Source organism: Macrotis lagotis, chromosome 6 (assembly GCF_037893015.1).
Source record: "Macrotis lagotis isolate mMagLag1 chromosome 6, bilby.v1.9.chrom.fasta, whole genome shotgun sequence".
Lineage (NCBI taxonomy): Eukaryota > Metazoa > Chordata > Mammalia > Peramelemorphia > Peramelidae > Macrotis > Macrotis lagotis.
Genome location: NC_133663.1, coordinates 53,959,521 through 53,978,961, shown reverse-complemented (window position 1 = coordinate 53,978,961; position 19,441 = coordinate 53,959,521). Strand labels below are relative to the sequence as shown.

At 37.2% G+C, this 19,441-nt stretch overlaps 1 protein-coding gene across 6 annotated transcripts in view; it reads left to right on the top strand.

The window, feature by feature from the left end:
• Positions 1 to 19,441, top strand: part of PLS1 (plastin 1) — a 146,189-nt gene that overhangs the window by 62,575 nt on the left and 64,173 nt on the right. Inside the window, exon 2 of one of the 6 annotated variants that reach the window (XM_074191155.1) lies at positions 428 to 554. The exons of 4 other annotated variants lie outside the window; for them this stretch is intronic. The gene's annotated coding sequence lies outside the window, so the exon portion shown is untranslated. Of the gene's footprint in view, positions 1 to 427; positions 561 to 19,441 lie in introns of all 6 variants that reach the window. One more of the 6 variants, XM_074191154.1, reaches the window with a different exon arrangement.

Genomic DNA, 19,441 nt, shown 5'->3' with positions numbered 1-19,441 from the left:
TGCCACCTACTAATTTTGCCACCTTGGATGGCATGGGTTCAAGTCTTGTGCCTCTCCTATATTGACTGTGCATTGTTTCCTTATCTGTAAAATGAGGGCATTGGCTTTTATGATTTCTTTTTTTTTTTACAAGGCAATGGAGGTTGAGTGGCTTGCCCAAGGACACACAGCTAGGTAATTATTAAGTGTCTGAGGCCAGATTTGAACTCAGGTACCCCTGACTCCAGGGCTGGTGCTCTCTCCACTGCACTACCTAGCCACCCCAGCTTTCATGATTTCTTAAAGCCCTTTTTTTTGCTCTAAATAGATCTATGAATGTAATGTAATTGGAAAACAATAAAAAAAAAAATAGAAAATTTAGATTTGCAGACCTTGTAGTGCAGTCTTTTCAAATATCCTTTTTTTCCCCCCTCCTTTCCTTTTTTAGTCTGAATCTGTGATGCCATTGAGATAGGAAACTCAAAGATGCTCCTTCTGCCCATGAAGAGAAATAACTATTGTTATGGTCACAGAAAGATGCTGTTGTGCTGAGACACTAATCACTTAGCCAAGATGTATGTGTGAGTAGCACTGGACTTGTATTACTACAAAATCATTCAAAACCAAATCTAATCAATAAAGTGGTCACAAGGTTGAGTAATACCATTTTTAAATTTTAAAGATGAGATGTGTTAATGGGAGTGAGTTTTTTTTCCTAAGACCCATAATAGCCCAGATCTGAGAGTCAATGATGATAGGTGCTATCATAGAGTAGATAGTATTGTCTCTCCCACATAATAACAATTAAAAACTAATAAGATCAGCCTTTTTTAGAACAATGTTTTAATGTTCACATAACACTATTTTAACTCCTTTGACCCTTACAATTAAATTACTCAGTGGTAATTATCATCCCCATTTTACAGATGAGAAAACTGAATTCTAGAGAGGTTAAATGATTTGCCAGAGTCACACACTTAGGGAGCTTCTGAGGCAGGATTCAAACTCATGTCTTTGTGACTCAAAAGTCCTAGCTCTAACTACTTTAATGCTCAATTGCCTATAGGTCTAAAATAGCACTCTATTCACAGGTGTATATATAGTTGATGTTGGTGATTGAACAGACATTAATTAAAATACTGAAGAATTCTGTTAGGTATGTTCATCTTGGTTACTGAAAAATTATTTTCCAAAAAATGTTTTTGAGTAACATTTTTTCCTAATTCAGTCTGCTTAGAAAAAAATTAAGCCACTTTTAATTCTGCAAATATAAGTTTTTCTATCCTTGTTTAAGTCCTTCTGCCAACCTATTGCCTCTACCTCCAGTGTGCTTTCAGTTATCTGGGACATTCACTATCTTGTTATCCTTATTACTGTCATGACCAGTCTTGTAAAACTTACTTCTGAATCTCTGATTAATATTTACTGGATTCTTCAAGTTTTAGTCTTAACTTTTCGTTCCTCATGCTATATGGCATTTGTGAGTTAACTGTCTCTTTTAAAACTCATTGCTTAATTTCTCTTGAACATAACAAACCCATTCCCTAATATGAAATGGGACATTTTGCTTACCTTGGAATCTGAAAAGAATTGTTTACTGTGGATTATTTGTAAACTTGCATATTGAATTATCTAATTGAGTGTTCTCAAGCATTATAAGAGATTGGATTTCTTGATCCCTTGTAGATGGGGCTCAAATCTCAACCTTGAATATCTTCTGGGAAGGTGATTCCTTGGCTACCTTGGCAACTTGCTTGGTGACCTCATTGCTTCAGGATATAAAGTTCATCCTACTTTGCCACAGAATCTTAATAAGGACATGTGTGTTCTAGCTCTATCTTGGTAGCTTTTCTTTCTTACCCTTTTGTTCTTTACTAACATGAATAATTAATGTCTACTTCCCTCATTTTTTTTCTTTTCAGATTTAAGGTCACTCATCAAGTATATTATAATTTAATGTGAAATACACACTAATTGTAATTGTAATTATCTCCTTGTAATTATCTCCACCCTGACATGGAATAATTATCATCTTTAAGAAAGAATATAAAATCTTAACTGCATCTATCCTGAGCATTCATTTAGACTCATACTAAATGAAATAAAAATAACAGAAAAAGAAAGGGATAGAGGATATGCTTAGCCATTGGATTTTATTTTGAATTGCTTGAAGTAAAATAAAAATTTCTTATAACTACGACAATTGTATAGCTTCATGTTATCTCTCAGTTTAGTGGGTTGAAGTACCTTGAGGCCAAGCCTGAGGATAGAATTACCATAGAGGAATTGGATTTTATCCAGTCTTCCTTTTGGAATCTCTTCTTGATTGATTTCTATAATCAATTAAATTCCCCCTGGGTACAGAGATTAAAAACAAGCGACATAACCCCTCAGGAGGAATGGATGATCAGATCTTCCTAGTAATCTGCTCACTGAGATGCCTCTATTCTGGCTATCAATCAGTTAACAGATGTAATTATTAAGTTCTTACTACATAAGAGTTTACTAACACAAAGAGAGGGAAAAACAGTCCCTGCTCTCAGAGTTCACATTCTAGTGGGAAAGACAAAAAAATTGTATATACAGGATATAAATAGTGTGAAATGGAAGGTGTCAGAAGGAAGACTCTAGCATAAAATGGTTATTATTTAGTAGTATCTGACTCTGTGATCCCATTTGGGATTTTCTTGGCAAAGACACTGAAGTGATTTGCCAGTTCCTTCTCCAGCTCATTTTACAGATGAAGAAACTCAGGCATATAGGGTGAAGTGACTTACCCAGGGTCACACAACTTGTAAGTGTCTGAGGCCACATCTGAACTTGGAAAGATGAGTCTTCCTGACATCTGACCACTATTGTGCCACCCAGCTGCCACTAGCAGTGGGGTAGGTACCAGGTCAGATTAGAGTTGAGTCTTGAAGGAGGTCATCATGCTTGGTTGGAACCTTGGATCTTCCCTTAGATCATGTCCTCTTTCCGCCTCATCTTGCCTAGAAACAAGTATCATTTCTAGATTATCTTCCCACTGGGCAGCCTCCTCCCTGGCAGCCTGCCAGGTGACCTTTACGTTTTGTCTTAGAAAGGAGCCTCCTGGAGGGCAGGGACTCCTTGTGTGTCAGACCTGCACTAAGCTCCTAATGAATGCTGTTCTTACCCACCTACTTACCTAATTAAGAGAAAAGTTGTTGAGATTTGAGTCTGGAAATGAGGGAGAAGGAAGACTCAAAGTGAGGTCTGAGGGGTTTTGAGTTGGGGCAACTAGCTAAGATAGCTGTGCTATTGATCGAAATTAGAAAGTGGGGAGAGGTGAGTCTGGGCAGGATTCACCTGGGAAGGAGAGGAGGCCCTACTCTATTTGACCTCTCATCCTCGAGTCTGGGCCTTTACCCTAAGAATAAACCCCGACAAATCGATTCCCAAAGTTCTTCCCCCTTCTCCACTCCAGCCCTAATGCCAAGGTGAGCCTTCCAACACTCAACCCCAAGGAGAGGCCACTCATAATTTCCTGTAAATATAGGGTGTTTTTTGGAAGTATGTTCCATTTTTATAAACAAACTAGGTGTGTATGTTAGACCACAGTGGCTTGTAGGCTTACACCTCCAAGTGCCATCCCACACGATGCTTTTCCTTCCTTTGTCCTAAACCCAATCCATCTTCTGCCCTAGAGTAGGAGACAGGGGAAGAAGGACCATACTTAAATTGGAATAAACAACAAGCTGAGCTCCTCTGACCCCAGAATACCTTATAGTCAATGATTTAATGATAATGAGCCCATAGCAGTTCAATAAATGCCCCTTGAATTGAATTAAAATGCATTTTCATTGGCTAATGACAACATCTGGATTTTCAATACTTTAAAAAAAAGCCTAAGTAAACTATAAATTCTGCTCTAGATCTCTTTAATCTGCTTGTTTTAAGGAATTGGCTGATATTTGGGTTTGAGGATTCTATAAATAAAGGGGAAAATGGAGACTGATAATATCTTTTTGGACTAGACCCTGAATAGGTATGACTACAACTGGAAACTTAAAGGGAAGGACTCACTGGTAAAGACTGGTGCTTGTTTATGGCTTTATTAATGGGTAGGTGAATTTTAAAGCATCGCCTGAGGCCAAATTGGAAAACTGGTTCTAGGGGACTGGATACTTGAAAACAACACTATTCAAAAGATTTCTTTTCTTCACCCTGAGGTTTTTGCTTTTAACTTCTCTTGGTTGGAGAGAGAGAAGGGAACAGTGGGTCAAAGCAGAAAATAACTAGAGGAAGCCTGACATTTTCTTCCATCAGTGTTTTGCCAAGAGATCTGAATGAACCAGAGCAGAAGTGGAAGAAAAAATGCTGAGTTGTGGGAGAAGTTAAGTCTCAGTATGCTTAGTCAGAGGATGTTAGGGCAGGGAGGTGTCCAGTCCAAGGTCCTCTTTTTACAAAGTGAGAAAGCCAGGTTGGTGTTCATTGGTGATTCTTTGTGGACCATGCTGTCTGTGGGGTCTTCTTGGCTAAGATGTTCAAATAGTTTGCCATTTCCTCTTCCATGAATAAAAGCAAACAACGGTTGAGTGATTTGCCCAAGGTCACACAGTAAGTACTGAGGTCACATTTGAACTCAGGTCTTCCTGACTCCAGACACAAAGCTCTGTTCATTGTTCCACCTAGCAGCTGCCTCCTTAGTAAAACAGAGGTTAAGTGACTCACCTAAGGTCATAGGGCTAGTAAGAGTCTGAAACCAGATTTGAACTTGGTCTTCCTGACTCCAGATGCAATGTTTTATCCACTGTGCCTTCTGACTGGCCTCTGAGAGAGCCCAGAAGGGTTTGTATAGCTTCAAGTGCTCTATAAATATGAGTATTTTCTTTGTCTTGTCTTTTATCCTCCACTGTTCTTTTTCTTCCTTGTTCCAGATCACCAGAATCCAGATCTCCTAATTCCTAATTACTTGCTTTCATCACCACTATTATTACTAGATTTGACATCAATGTATATGTCTTTGGGCTCTCAGGTAATTGTTTTTGCATTGTTGCTTTTTAACCTGTATAAATTCAAGCTTCATAACTAACAATGGCATGATTTCCCTTTTTTTTTTTTGGAGGCAGTTGGGATTAAGTGACTTGCCTGGAGTCACACAATGGATTTAAACTCAGGTCCTCCTGACTCCAGAGCCAGGGCTCTATCCAATGTACCTGGCAGGATTTACCCTGGTTGAGTAGCAAGATATATGAGGGCAGAAAGCCCAGGCTTTGGTCCCAGCTATGCTGCTAATTCTCTCTAATTTAATGACCTTAAGTCATTTCAACTTTTTTGCTCCTTAATTTCCTGTCTATAAAATGGAGGGTCTGGGATTCAGTGGTTTCTAGCATCCCCTTCAGCTCTTGGTTAACTCCACTTTATTCTGATGTGTTGTTTTTGTAGAGTTGTTTGCCTACTTATCTCTCCTTTAAATTGGGAGCTCCTTAAGAGCAGTACAAGAGGCATTTGTTAAATTTCTCTTGACTGATTGACATTTTGATGATTCATTGGACATCTCGAGGAAAAAGCTTGATGATCCACAGACTCGATTTCATTTCTCCTAATCCTGTGCCCTCTTTGAACATCTCTAAACTAGACTGAGGGATGTGGAGCAGGATTGGGCCTTGCAGCTTTTAAAATTATGTTAAGCATCCCACCGGTTTCAGTATCTAAACTACACTGAACTGTCAGAGCCTTGAGCAAATTAACTTTTTTTTTTTTTTGCCCAGTAGCATACTTTATCCTTTGGTTTCAAGTTCAGAGTTTAAATTCCAACAGTGAAGTAGTTCAAATGTGATCCAGTCCTAAAGGAGCCATACATGAACTAAGCCCAACCTCACTTTTATTTCTGTAAATCAGTTACATGAATTATAGGGACTTAACTAGGAGTAAAGGAAAAGGACCATAAACTTGACAATGTTGAAAGGAACTCAGTCCTTTTTTTGTTGGTGGTTTTTCATGAATTTTAAGTTTGATTTGGTGTAACAGATCATTTCAGTACTTGGGCAATTGTCTCTTTAACTTCTACAAATTGTATTGTATCATTAACTCTCCCATCCCACCTGTAATTTTGGTTTATTCCTGGAAGGGTAAGAGTCACACATCAAGGCTAGAATCACATAATCTCCAGAATTGGAAGGGACTTCATTTATCATTGAATCCAACTCATACCTTACCAAGAATTTTATTGAATAGACTTGATAAGTGGTTGTCTTTAGCTTGAAGCCTTGAAGGGGGAATCCTCTATTACACTTGAAAGTTGATTCTGGGAAGTGTTTCCTTACTTTAAAAACAAGCATATTCAAATGAATCTGATTTTCTTGTATTGGGTCGAAATTTGTTGTTTTCAGAATTTGATCTCGCTATGCCCCATTCAATTTAGCCCTTTGGAGCCAAGCAGATCAAGCCTAGTGCCTCTTTTAGGTGATAATCCTTTACCTGAAGATACCTATCATACCTATCTTGAGGCCCTTCACTCGGATGCCCTCTTCTAGACACTCTGCAACTTATTTTTGGCCTTCCTTAAATGTAGTCCTGAGAACTGATTTAAAGATTTCAGTTGTGCTATGGCAAGAACAAAGGGCAGCAGGATTTGTATTGCCTTCTTAGTCCTAGATACCACGGTCCTCTTAATATAGCTAAGTTTAGACTGGTTTTCTTGCCTGCCAAAGAGCACTTATGACTTGTTGAGTTTATAGCTACTATGCTAGAGTTTTTCCTATCTAATTATGCCTTCACCAGCTTATACTTATAAAGATGCCTATTTGAACTCCACTAACTCTCATCTCATCTTGTTAGGTTGTTTTAGTCTGTTGGATAATTTTGGATACTGACTACCAACATGTGTCCCAGCTTGTAAGGCAACTGGTGGCTGTCATCTGGAAGACCTGAATTCAAATGTGACCTCAGACATTTACTAGCCCTGCCTCAGTTTCCTCAGCTGTAAAAGTGGGGATAGTAAACTCACAGAGTGAGTAGTGAGGAATGAGAAGCAAGGGACATAATATTTGGTTAAAAAAAGAAAAAAGATAGTATTTGGTTAAAAAACAATAGCACTAAAACAGAAGGTGCTATATAAATACTTAGTTCTTTTCCTTATCTTTGCCCAGAATCTTTTTTTCTTCTTTCAATTGATATTTTATTTTAATTTTCCATTTACATGTTATGAACGGTTTTTTAACATTCATCCACATGCATGTGCATATTTTTAAATTACATAATTTTCTTCCACCCTCTCTTCTCACCCCTCTCCCCTCTCACCCCCCCCCCCCCCCAACAGCAAAGAGTCAGGTGAATATTGTACCTACATGTTTGGGTTAAAGAGATTAGTTTAGAGATTGGTCATTTTCTGTATGAGGAACTGATTAAGGGAAAAGAAAGAAAACCATGAGATAGGAAAGAAATGCTTAGAGAAATTTTTAAAAGGTGAATGTAGTGTTCATTCAAATTCTGAAGGGTTTTTAGTTATTGTTTTGTTTTCTTTTGTTTTTCTTCATCTGAATAGGGTTAGCATTAGCCATAGCTGATATAATAGGGTCGTCCCAGCTCTCTGAACTGCTGAGAGGAGCTTCATCCATTGAGGTCCATCAACTCACAGTGTTATTAATGTGTACAATGTTCTCTTTTTTGCCCGGAATCTGTTAGGCGTGCTATCTTTGGCTTTTATCGAAATCATTGATAAAGAACATTGGGTCATGGGGGCAGCTAGGTGCTATAAATACCTGGGGAGCTTTATAGAGACATTCTTCCCTGTTGAAATCAAAAATCAAAGATTAATCTTTGGATCTGAAAGTTATCTAGTTCAGCATTTTCTTTCTTCTCTACAAGAATGTGATAAGATAATTTCTTAGTTGCTTTGCTAAAGTTCAAATATTTGCAGTATCTTCTTGATGTTCCTCACTGATAATTCTGTCAGAAGAGTCAATCAAAAAGTCAATCAATATTTATTAAGTGGTTACTATGTGCTTCAATCTTGATACAAAGAAAAGTAAAAGACAGTCCCTACACATGAGGAGCTCATAGTCCTGTAACAGGGGAGACAATGAGCAAATAATTATTTAGAAACTAAACACAAGATAGATTGGAAGTATTTGTCAAAGGGAAGAAATTCGAATGAAGAAGTCTTTATGTGTAGGTGATAGGATTTTTAGTTAAGATTTGAGGGAATTCAGGGAAGCCAGGAGGCCAAAATAAGGAGGGAGAGTTTGCCTTGCAATGAGTCTCTGAAATCACTGCTTCCTTTCTAGGTATTAACTATTAGCCTTTTAAAAAAAATTCTAGAATTTTGACTAAAATTGAAGTTAGGCTTATTGGTTTATAGTTTATAGACCTTATTTGCTGTCTTTTTTTGAAAATTAGGATATTTTGAACTTACAAATAACAAATACTTATATTTTTTTAAAAAAAAGTTATTTATTTTTCCAAGTAAATGCAGATAGTTTTCAACAATCATTTTTTGGTAAGGTTTTAAACTTCACATTTTTCTCACTTCCCTCTCTTTTCTCTTACCTCCCCTGACAGAGAATAATCTAATATAGGTTATACATGTATAACTGTGTTAAACATTTCCATATTATTTATGTTATAAAAGCAGAGTCAGAATTTTCATTCAGATCCTTATTCAGATTCTTATTCAGATTTTAATATCATTTTGTGGATGTCCTAGAAGCAAGCTGAGAATTGATTTAACAATTGGATAGGTAAGCAATAAAACAACAGCAGTGGAAGATTTTCTACATTAAGAACTATTGGGGTAGTCTAGGTGGCGTAGTGGATAAAGCACTGGCTCTGGAGTGAGGAGTACTTGGGTTCAAATCCGGTCTCAGACACTTAATAATTACCTAGCTGTGTGGCCTTGGGCGAGCCACTTAACCCCGTTTGCCTTGCAAAAACCTAAAAAAAAAAAAGAACTAGTGGGAGTATAGAAGAAGAATTTTTATTTCATTTTAGTCTTCACTCTCAAGGGAGTTGAGGAGACAAGATTAACATGGAGAAAAATAATACAAGTTAATATAGAACTAAGTGCTAAATTGTTAGATCCAGATAGTTATGTTATAAAATTATTTAGAGAAATAGGAGTTCCATAAGGAGGGTTGAGAGAGAGGTAAACTGAATCACAGGACTTGAGAGTTGAAAGGTACTTAACCAACTATATATAGTTGAACTCAAAACATTAAAATCTTGTAACTCAAAGTGGTCAAATATAGAGGGAACTAGACTCATAGTTACAAAAACATAGACTCATAATTACAAAAATATTTATAGCATCACTTGTTATTGTAGCAAAATACTGGAAACACAGAGAATACCCATCAATTGGGGATGACTGAACAAATTGTAGTATATAAATGTAATGAATGAATGATTCAGTGCTTCCATAACTACTGGATATAGAAATTGAAGAGTGAGGCAATTCCTGTTCTCCAACAGTTCATATTCTGGTGGGGAAAACACATAGTAAATAATTCAACAGTGAGGTAGATGACAGTTCAGGGTGGGGGAGTGGCCTATGGTAAGGCTCAGTGGTCTGAATAACAATTCAGTTTGACTTGAGTTATAGAGAAGAGAGGTAAATCTGACATTCAAGCATCTTCTTTAGTGGCCATTTGATGATTTGATCAATGAAACCCCATTTCTGATATGAAGTCATTTATGTGTCAAGGACTTTGGTGGTGAGAATGTTCTTTTCTGAGTCTTCAGGACTTTTGACTGCAGAAGAGGAAGGGGTTATGGACAGCACTCTGCAGTGGCAGTTTCCAAGGCTGTTTCCAATAGGGTTGCTCCCTGACAAGTGACAGGATGGGACTGGAAGCAGGGCTGGTGTCTCGGGGCATTCTCAAAGATCTTGGATCTTTGGCAATCATCTCAATCAAGGCCTGATGGGGGGGGGGGGGGGGTTGAGGAAAAGGGAATGGCTTTGGTGGTGGTAATTTCCCCTACTTTGATTGCAACCTAGTTTGGCCCTTCCTCAGTATTCTTCAATGAAGTCTAATTGTGTTATTGAACAAATATGATAGAATCAAAGAAATCTAGAAACTTATGAAGGAAAACAATTTATACAGTGACCACAATAATCCAAAGCCAAAGAACTTTGAAAGACTGAAGAACCTAAATAAAAAAAATTTGAAAAAAGGGGGAGGGAAACAGCTAGGTGGTGCAGTAGATAGAGAACTTGCCCTGGAGTCAAGAGGACCTGAGTTCAAATTTACAAAAAGAAAGAAAGTCTTCAGAATCCTGGTCAATGCAAAGATCAGTCATGATTTCAAATGCCTGATGAATGGATCCCAACTTTTGGAGATAAGGATGGATAAGATAAGATACACAGTGAAATATATACATTTTCAGACACAGTCAACATGTAGATTTTTTTCCACTGGATTTTACTTATCTATTTCAAGTGATAGCTTTTTTTTTTTAAGGGAAGGACAATTGTTTGTAGTGATGAGGTATCAGATAAAAAGAAAAGAGAACATAGTGTCAATGAAACATTAAAATATAGAACCAAAGAAATCAGAAGGAAAATAACATAGATAAGTGGGGGGGAGTTTTATTCCAACTTGCTAAACACCAATTGTATACAATAAAAGTACGGTTTTTCACTTTCTTCTTCATTGTTTATTGAATTGTTTCTGCTTGCTAAATTTTCCTTTTCTTTTATTATGAACTTAACAAAGGAAATCTTATCTATCTATAAAGAAGCCCATTAGTTAAATCAGCAAATCTAATTCAAGCTGTTGCTGCCTAAAATTTTGCTGCGGATTGTGTGTGGGAACCGAAGAACCAAAGAAAGGCACTAAAAAAAGGTGGGGAGGGCTGTGGGGAAAGGTGACATTGGTAGAAACTAACCTCCTGTAGAGTTTTTTAAGTAGAAAAGAAGGGAGCAAGATTGATTCAAATCCTTTGTTAGTTTATAATAAACATTTGTATGAAATGATTGTAAAGTAGAAAGAATTAAAACACACACCCAATCCTACAATCAATGAATGTTACTAAGATATTTCTAATGTCACTGACTTTTACTCTTATGGCCAAACCTGTGACCCCTTAGCTGTTTGATTATCCATTTAAATGTGGTCACAAAAATGAGTTGAGAGTTTTGTTTTGTAAGCCTGAGGTAGTTCTGTGATTTACTCTTTGGTCTCAAATAAATCATGTTCTTTGTACATCAAACTCCTCAAAGTACAGAAGGTCATAATTGAATGAATTATAAGTTTAGAACTGAAAGGGACCCCAGGAGTCATCAAGGATTTCATTTTCATTTTCATCAAGCTTCATTTTCAGAAGAGGAAACTGAAGTCTAGGGAAATAGTTTCTTGTGCTATTAAGGGAGTGAACTAAGCTTTAAATCTTCTGCTTCTTATAAGATCAGTATGAAGAATATATACTTCTTTTGAAGTATTGCCAACTCTTAGTCTTTTTTTTAAGTCTATCCTTTTATTTTGTAGTGGAAAATACATTTTATTCGTGGTTTCATTTTTCAAAAAATCACAATCACAATCAATTCCAGATATGACCCAATTCCCATTAAATGAGCCCTCCCTGTAAAGAAGAAAACAGTTAAGGAAAATCATAGACCTCATTTGACAATGTATACAACATTCCACACCCGTGGTCCCCTGCCTCTCTTCAAAACCGAGAGAAGTGGTCTCTGTGACCAAGACTGTTACTTACAATTACGCAGCATTCAAGTCTATTAAAACACACACACACAAATATTCTTTCAGGAATGCCCTGTGATCAAAAACTTTGGAACAATCTCCAGAAGAACTCTCATTGACTTGATGTGAAATAGAGAGGGAGCATAATATAGGAAAAAACAAAATCTCTAGACATAGAATTAGAAGACACTTAGTGATGTGATGTGATGGGCAAACTCTCTGAGCCAGGTGCAAATTGGGGAAGATTTACCTGAGGGAACCAAAGGAACAGGAAGGAAAAAAGAAATAGCATTGGTGGACTTCTGAGTTGACTATATAAAAGACTGACATTTATATGGCACCTTAGGGTTTAAAGAGCACTTTATATCTAATTTGATTCTCAAAACAACCCTGTGAGGTTACAGTACAGGTATTATGACTTTTAATTTACATATGAGGGTACTGACACTCAGATATGTTCAGTGACTTTCTCATGGTCACATAGCCAGCAAGTACTGGAGCAAGATTTGAACCCAAATCTTCTCTACTCCAACATCCATACTCTAGGGAACTAGGTGGTTCAGTAGCTACAGGGCTGGATCTGGAGTCATAAAGATCTGAGTTCAAATTTCACTCCAGATACAGTGTGATATACAATAAGTCACTTACCTTCTCTTTGCCTTTGTGTCCTCCACTGTAAAATGGAGATAATAACAGCAGCACCTTACCTCCCAGGTTTGTTGTGAGGATCAAATGACATAATATTTGTGAAACAGTGTGAAGCAGAAGGTAACACAGTGCCTGGCAAACAATAGGTATTTAATAAATGCTTGTTTCCTTCCTTCTATACTATACCATGATGTCTCTATCTCTGTCTTTCCCTCCTTCCCTCTCTTGGTTAGGCAATGGGGTTAAGTGACCTGCCTAAGGTCATACAACCAGTAAGTATCAAGTGTCTGAGGTTGAATTTGACTCAGGTCCTCCTGACTCCATGACCAGTGTTCTATCCCAGCTGCCCCGACCTGATGTCTCATTTAGTATTTTGGTATTTTGTTATTATAAAGCTGCATTGACAGGATTCTGAAAAATCATTGCTATGGGGGCATCTGGGAAATTAGTCTTTAAAGAAAAATTGGGAAAGTGGATGAGACTGGTAACCTGTTGTTGAAATGGAGACCAGCCGGTCATCTCTGCTCTGCAAGTGAGCTAGGCATATCCTTTCATAAGAAACTAGAGCATAGTGAGTGACCCCCAAAAGAAGACTCAGGCATCGTTGAGGTGATATCTGCAAAGGTTAGCAAGAGACATCTTTTCCCAAATCACACGGCCCCTAAAGAGACTCTATCTGCTGGATTACTTGCTTAGAAAACAGTAAGAGAAGGAGCCAAGTTTCACTGAAGGAGAAAACCAGCCTTAGCAAGTAGCTAGGGAATATTCTTCAGGCAGCCTGAGGACAGAGAGTTTCAGGTGACTGGCAAGGAGAGGGATTTCCTGGGGCTTGGTCCTAGAGACAGCCAGGAGATGAGCGAAGGAAGTGCTCAATAGGTCACTGTAGGACAGTGGGCACTTATAGTCCACATGGGGAAGTGGTTTTCTCATCCTTCATCTCATGTTGGGCAAGGGATCTGGATGACCAGGGACAAGTTAGTAAACCATAGACCCAAAGAGACTAGGGCCAGGACTAGAACTGTTCCCATGTCAACTCTAATTTGCTTTGGGTGGGAACCCAAGTATCATAAGATCATAAATTTAGAGTAGGAAGGAATCTCACAGATCATATAATCCATCCTGTTTATTTTACAGTCAAAGCCAAGAAAAGTTGTTTGTTAATCATCTTTAGTCATTTCTGGCTCTTCCTGATCCCATTTGAGGTTTTCCTGGCAAAAAATAATGGAGTGGTTGGCCATTTCCTTCACTCCATTTTATAGCCGAGGAAACTGAAGCAAACAGGGTTAAGTGACTTGCTGAGGCCAGATTTGAACTCAGAAAGAGGAGTCTTTCTGATTCCAAGTCCAGTGCTCTATCCCCTACATTACTTAGCTACCCTTAGAAAAGTTTATTGGTAGATTAAAACTCACAAATCAGTTAGGTAGTGAATTAGCCTTTCTTAAACACCTTATGTACCCTGCTAAATCCAGAGGATACAAAGAAGGACAAAAGAGAGAACCTGCCCTCAAGGAGCTCCCAGGCTAATAGAGGGGATGGTGAGAAGTGAGAGGAGTGGAATTTGAATTCAGTTTCTCTGACTCCAAATTCAGAACTATGAACTCTGAAAAATGTAAACCTTAAAAATATAGGGTTAAAATAAAATAACAGAAGAATGTGGATTAGTCATAAAGTTATTCTCTGAGATTTACCATCTAAATATTTTTTTTTGCAAGGCAATGGGCTTGCCCAAGGCCATACTGCTAGGTAATTATTAAGTGTCTGAGGTCAAATTTGAACTCAGGTACTCCTGACTGCTCTATCCACTGCACCACCTAGTTGCCCCCATCTAAATCTTAAGGTGGAGGCCATTAAGGTAATGATCACACCAAACTTTTAAGCAAAAGCAGAGAATAGGGAAAATTATTAACCTATTTAGTGACTTAATCATGAAAGTTGCACAGTATCTCTGCCCAAAACTGTTCCTCAAAGACTCTCAAATCTCTTGTATCTTCCTGGCAGGACAAGCCTCCCAGCATCCTGGTCATTGTGCTCCTGAGTTTGTAATTTACAATAATGAGAGAGATACTTAAAGTCTTTTTTTTCCAAAGATTTTATTTATTTTGAATTTTACAATTTTCCCCCTAATCTTGCTCCCCACAGAAGACTGTCTGTTAGTCTTTGCATTTTTTCCATGGTATACATTGATCTAAGTTGAATGTAATGAGAGAGAAAAATCATATCCTTAAGGAAGAAAAATAAAGTATGAGATAGCAAAATTGCATAATAATGTTTTTTTTTTCCTAAATTAAAGGTAATAATAGACTTTGGTCTTTGTTTAAACTCCACAATTCTTTCTCTGGATACAGATAGTATTCTCCATTGCAGATAATCCAAAATTGTCCCTGATTGTTGCATTGATGAAATGAGCAAGTCCATCAAGGTTGATCATCACCCCCATGTTGCTGTTAGGGTGTGCAGTGTTTTTCTGTTTCTGCTCATCTCTCTCAGCATCAGTTTATGAAAATCCCTCCAGGCTTCCCTGAATTTCCATCCCTCCTAGTTTCTAATAGAACAGTGGTGTTTCATGACATACATATACCACAGTTTGTTAAACCATTCCCCAATTGAAGGACATTTACTTAATTTCCAATTCTTTGCCATGATACTTATTTCTTACTTATTGATATGAAAAGATTGAGTACTCTCTAAAGAAATCAATCATTTACCTGGATATATAGTTTTGAGATATTATTATTCTTTGACAGCACTTTCTTCCACTCCTAACTTTCTGTTTAGACTCTATTCCAGTTTTAGCTGAGATTTGGTTGTTGTAAAGCATGGTTAAATAAATTGTATTCTGTAAATTTCACCATTTCTATGCATTTGTTTCTATACATGTTATTGTGGCTTTGTCTTTCTTTGGAAACACAGTTCCTCACAAATAGTAAGCACTTTATAAATACTAGATGATTGACTAACATTTTAAAATCTCTGAAAATGTGATTTGGGGCAAGGGGTTCTGTGGGTTTTGTTGTTATCGCTATTGCTTCTTCTTAATTTCCTAGAAAAAGTTCTTTATGAAAATTTCAAACTTTTCTTGGTTAGAGGATTTTTTTTTTCATTTTTTTAGCTGGTATAAGTTTTGAAGGACCAGTGATACCTAGAAACTAGCTCCAACAATGGTGACATACCAGACATGTTCTAGGAAGCTAGTGTTGCCTAGAGCACACTGTAAGAACTCTGTAGGAAATGGCCAAAGCCTCCTTGGTCTTTTCCTACCCCATATAAACTTTAGTTATATGAAGGAACTAATATTAGTCTGAGACAGCTTGAAAATCAAATATCTTCCTGATGTTCAGTAAAACCCTTATTGAAGTAAATGTATAGTAATAAAGACTGTTTCAGGTCTAAACAGCCATCTAAGTTAGTTCCCAGATGTGTAGATTCAAGAGAAACCACAAATATGAACCAGTAGTGATAGTTTATAGGTAGCATGTGAATTCCAAAGGAGCAGAAGAATCTGAAATGGCCTCTCATCGAATTTCACCATGTTCTCATTATATAGACTTTTTTTATCTTTACCTCATGTACAATTGTCTCAGTTTAAAGTGGTCTGATCACAAAAGAGATCCTGCTATGATTTTTCAGTCAATCAACAGTCATAAAATGATTACCATATACCAAGCATCATGCAAAATACTGGAGTACTAAAGACAAAAGAAAAAAAAAGTATTTCTCTCCTTAAAATGCTTACAGTGTAGACAAAGGAGATAACAAAAGAGAATTTAAATGCCAAAGAAAGGAGTTTATATTTGATCTTGGAGGCAATAGGGAACCATTGAAGTTTATTGAGTAAGTGGGGTGCTGTGGTCAGAGCTGTGCTTTAGGAAAATCAGTTTGGTGACTGTAGGGAAGATGACTAGAGATGCAAGAGACTTGAGGCATGGAAAGCAATTGAGAGGTTAATGCAAAGAACCCAGGTGAGAGGTGATGAGGTCTTGAACAAGAGTCGTGGATGTGTGAGTGGAGAAAAATGAAAACACAGGAGAGACGTCATGAACTGAGTTGAGAGTGAGGGTCTAAGATCACCTCAACATCACCAACCTGAATGATTAGCAGAATGGTGATATCATCAATAGAGATAGGAAAGTTCAAGAAGATGGACAGATCTGAGCAGAAAGGATTTAGAACAGTTTGAGACATATGGAGTCTGAAACATCCACAAGATACTCAGTTAAAATACCCAATAGGTATTGGGAATGGACCTCAAGAGAAAAACTGGTACTGCAAATGGAAATCTTGAAATCATCAGCAGAGAGATGACAATTCCATGGGAGCTGATGGGGTCATTGGGAGAGACAGAGAGAAAGACATACACAGAGACAGAATCAGAGAGAGAGAGAGAGACAGACAGACAGACAGAGACAGACAGAGAGACAGAGAGAGACAGAGACAGAGACAGAGACAGGGAGAGAGAGACACAGACAGACAGATAGACAGAGACATAGAAAAGAGCAATGTCATAAAAACCCAGAGAGAAGAAAGTATCTAGGAGAGATGATCAACAAAGCCAAATGTTATAGAAAGGTCATGAAGGATGATACCAGAGAGAAGGCCATTAGAGTTGGCAATTAAGAGACCATTGGTGACATTGAGAAGGTCAGTTTCAATTGTTTGATAAGATTTTTGTAGTAAAAGCATTAGGAAATAGCAAGCCAAAATCACTTGGATAATTTAGGAGTGGTCTAGCAAATAGAGAGTGGACCTCAGAGTCAGGAAGATCTAAATTCAAGCCTAACTTCTGAAATTTCTGAGTTTGACTTCTACCTCACCATGCCAAGATATTCTCTAAAGGGATAAGTAATTCAGGAGTTTCTTCTTAGGAGAGAATAATAATTCAGTCTACCCAAAAAGGAGAGGAGAGAAGGGGAGAGAAAGACCAATTACTAGAGCTACATAACCTCATATATGATAATATAATCAAAAGAAATACCATAGAAATACACTGTGATACACAAACCCTGACCCAAGTGACTTTTGTCTTAAATTATTTCTTCATTTTTCTAATGGCTCATTTCAAATTGGCCACTTTCGTTGGTCCTTTGCAACTACAACTATCCAACCTCATTGAAACTGAAATATTGGTGGGAACAATTTTTAAGAGTTGATGTGTGCTGTTGTATATGAGGGAAATCCTTTGTCCACAGTGAAGCACTTGCTATAAATGTGAATTATTATTATTACATGGTATTGTTATAGTAAGGGAAAATACTTTCTTTCCCCTTCAGGGAAGCTTACAATCTATTTGGGAAGGTAGAACAAGCAGCCCTTAAATAACTCATGAATATTATTATAAGGTGATGTATAATAAGCGAAAATTAATAAAGCACAATCTGAATAGATAAGTAATAAGAAGATTGAGAAGTAAAGTGGGATCATTCACAAAAGCTTTTCTAGAGGGGTGAGTTTGAACTGAGTTTTGAGGAGGTGAGGGATTAACCGAGAGGGAACTAGAGAATGGTACACACAATGGCAAAAATGTATGCATTGGGTATAGGAAGGAAACACCTACTGTGTCCCCCTCTTGGAGATAGATGCTAATATTATTCCCTTTTTACAATCAAGGAAACTGAGACAAGCAGAGCTTAAATGACTTGCCCAAGGACACAATAACTAGTGAATGTCTGAGGTCAGATTTGTCTGAGATTGAACTCAACTACCTGGCTGGTCTGCCACTCAATCCTCTGTATTACCTAACTGGCTGGCAAGCAGACTAACTTAGTGGAATTCAAGTGGAAAGCAAGATAAAAAATTCAGAATGTTATTGCTTAGTCAATTCAGTCATAGATGATTCTTTGTGACCTCATTTGGGGTTATTCTGGCAAAAATACTGGAATGGTTTGCCATTTCCTTCTCCAACTTATTTTATAGATGAGGAAACTGAGGCAAACAGGGTGAAGTGACTTGTCCAGGGTCACAAAAGTACTAAGTGTTCTGAGGCCATATTTGAACTCAGCAACAATAGCCTTGATATTTAGAGATTTTCATTGTTTGGATCCCTTTTTGTAGAAAATTATCATATCTTCAAAAGATTAGAAATACAATTAGTCATCTGGTAACCTGTTATTATTTTTTATCAGTGGTAATCTGATATTGTTAATCAAATGCTATATACTGATGCTCATCTAATATTCTCAAAAAGGAATAGAGTCAGAATCCCTTCCCCCAGGAGTCAGGAAATAGTTAATTCTATTGCTGGAGAATAAAGTTAGCCCTATAGTCATTAATTTTAAATAGTGTCAAATTTAACAACTGCTCTTCACCCAGGGCAATCAAATCCATCACAAAGGGAAGGAAGCCTGTAAAGTCCAAATTGCCTTCTTACAAATTAAATGAAAAAGGTGAGACCTATTATTTCAATTGGGCGGGGGGAATGAGCAGAAATCAAAACTGTGGTTAATAGGTAGGCACTTGACTAAAACCCAGTTCACACAAGTGTGAGGCATGGAAGATCTGAGTTTAACAAAGCAAATAAGAGTCAAGGTTTCTTATATCAGAGGGTACAGAAATTAGAAACACAAGCGAAAAATAAATGCAAGAAGAACTAGTAAAAAGAAAAGAAAGCTGATGAATTGCAGATTTGGGAAAATGGATGTGTATTTCAAAATCAAAAATGTGGGTTGACCAAGATAAATGATTGTAGTTATGTGTTTAAGTAAGGAAACCTACAGAAAGCTAGGCCCATTGACCTACAATATTGCAAGTAAATCTAGGTAAATTCAGACATTTTCAGGTTTATTTTGGGCTTGAAAGACAATGATGAAGTTATATTTAGTGGTTAGCTATCCTAGTTTCATATGGGTGATTTTTTTTTCCCAATGCCTGCAATGTTTCTAAACTTGTACAATTTCAGATGAAATTTGAAATGGGGAAGAACTGAAGGAAGGGGGATGGGGGGGTTTGAAATAATAATAACTGACATTGATAGAACCTGAAGGTCTTCAAAGAACTTTACATACATTACCACATTTGAGTTTTATGATATATATGTGTATATAAAATATAAATGTGTGTATATATATATGCAATATATATGTAAAAGAGAGAGAAATATGCTCTCAGAAATATATCTATATATCTATATCTATCTGTCTATCTAGCTATCTATAATAGAG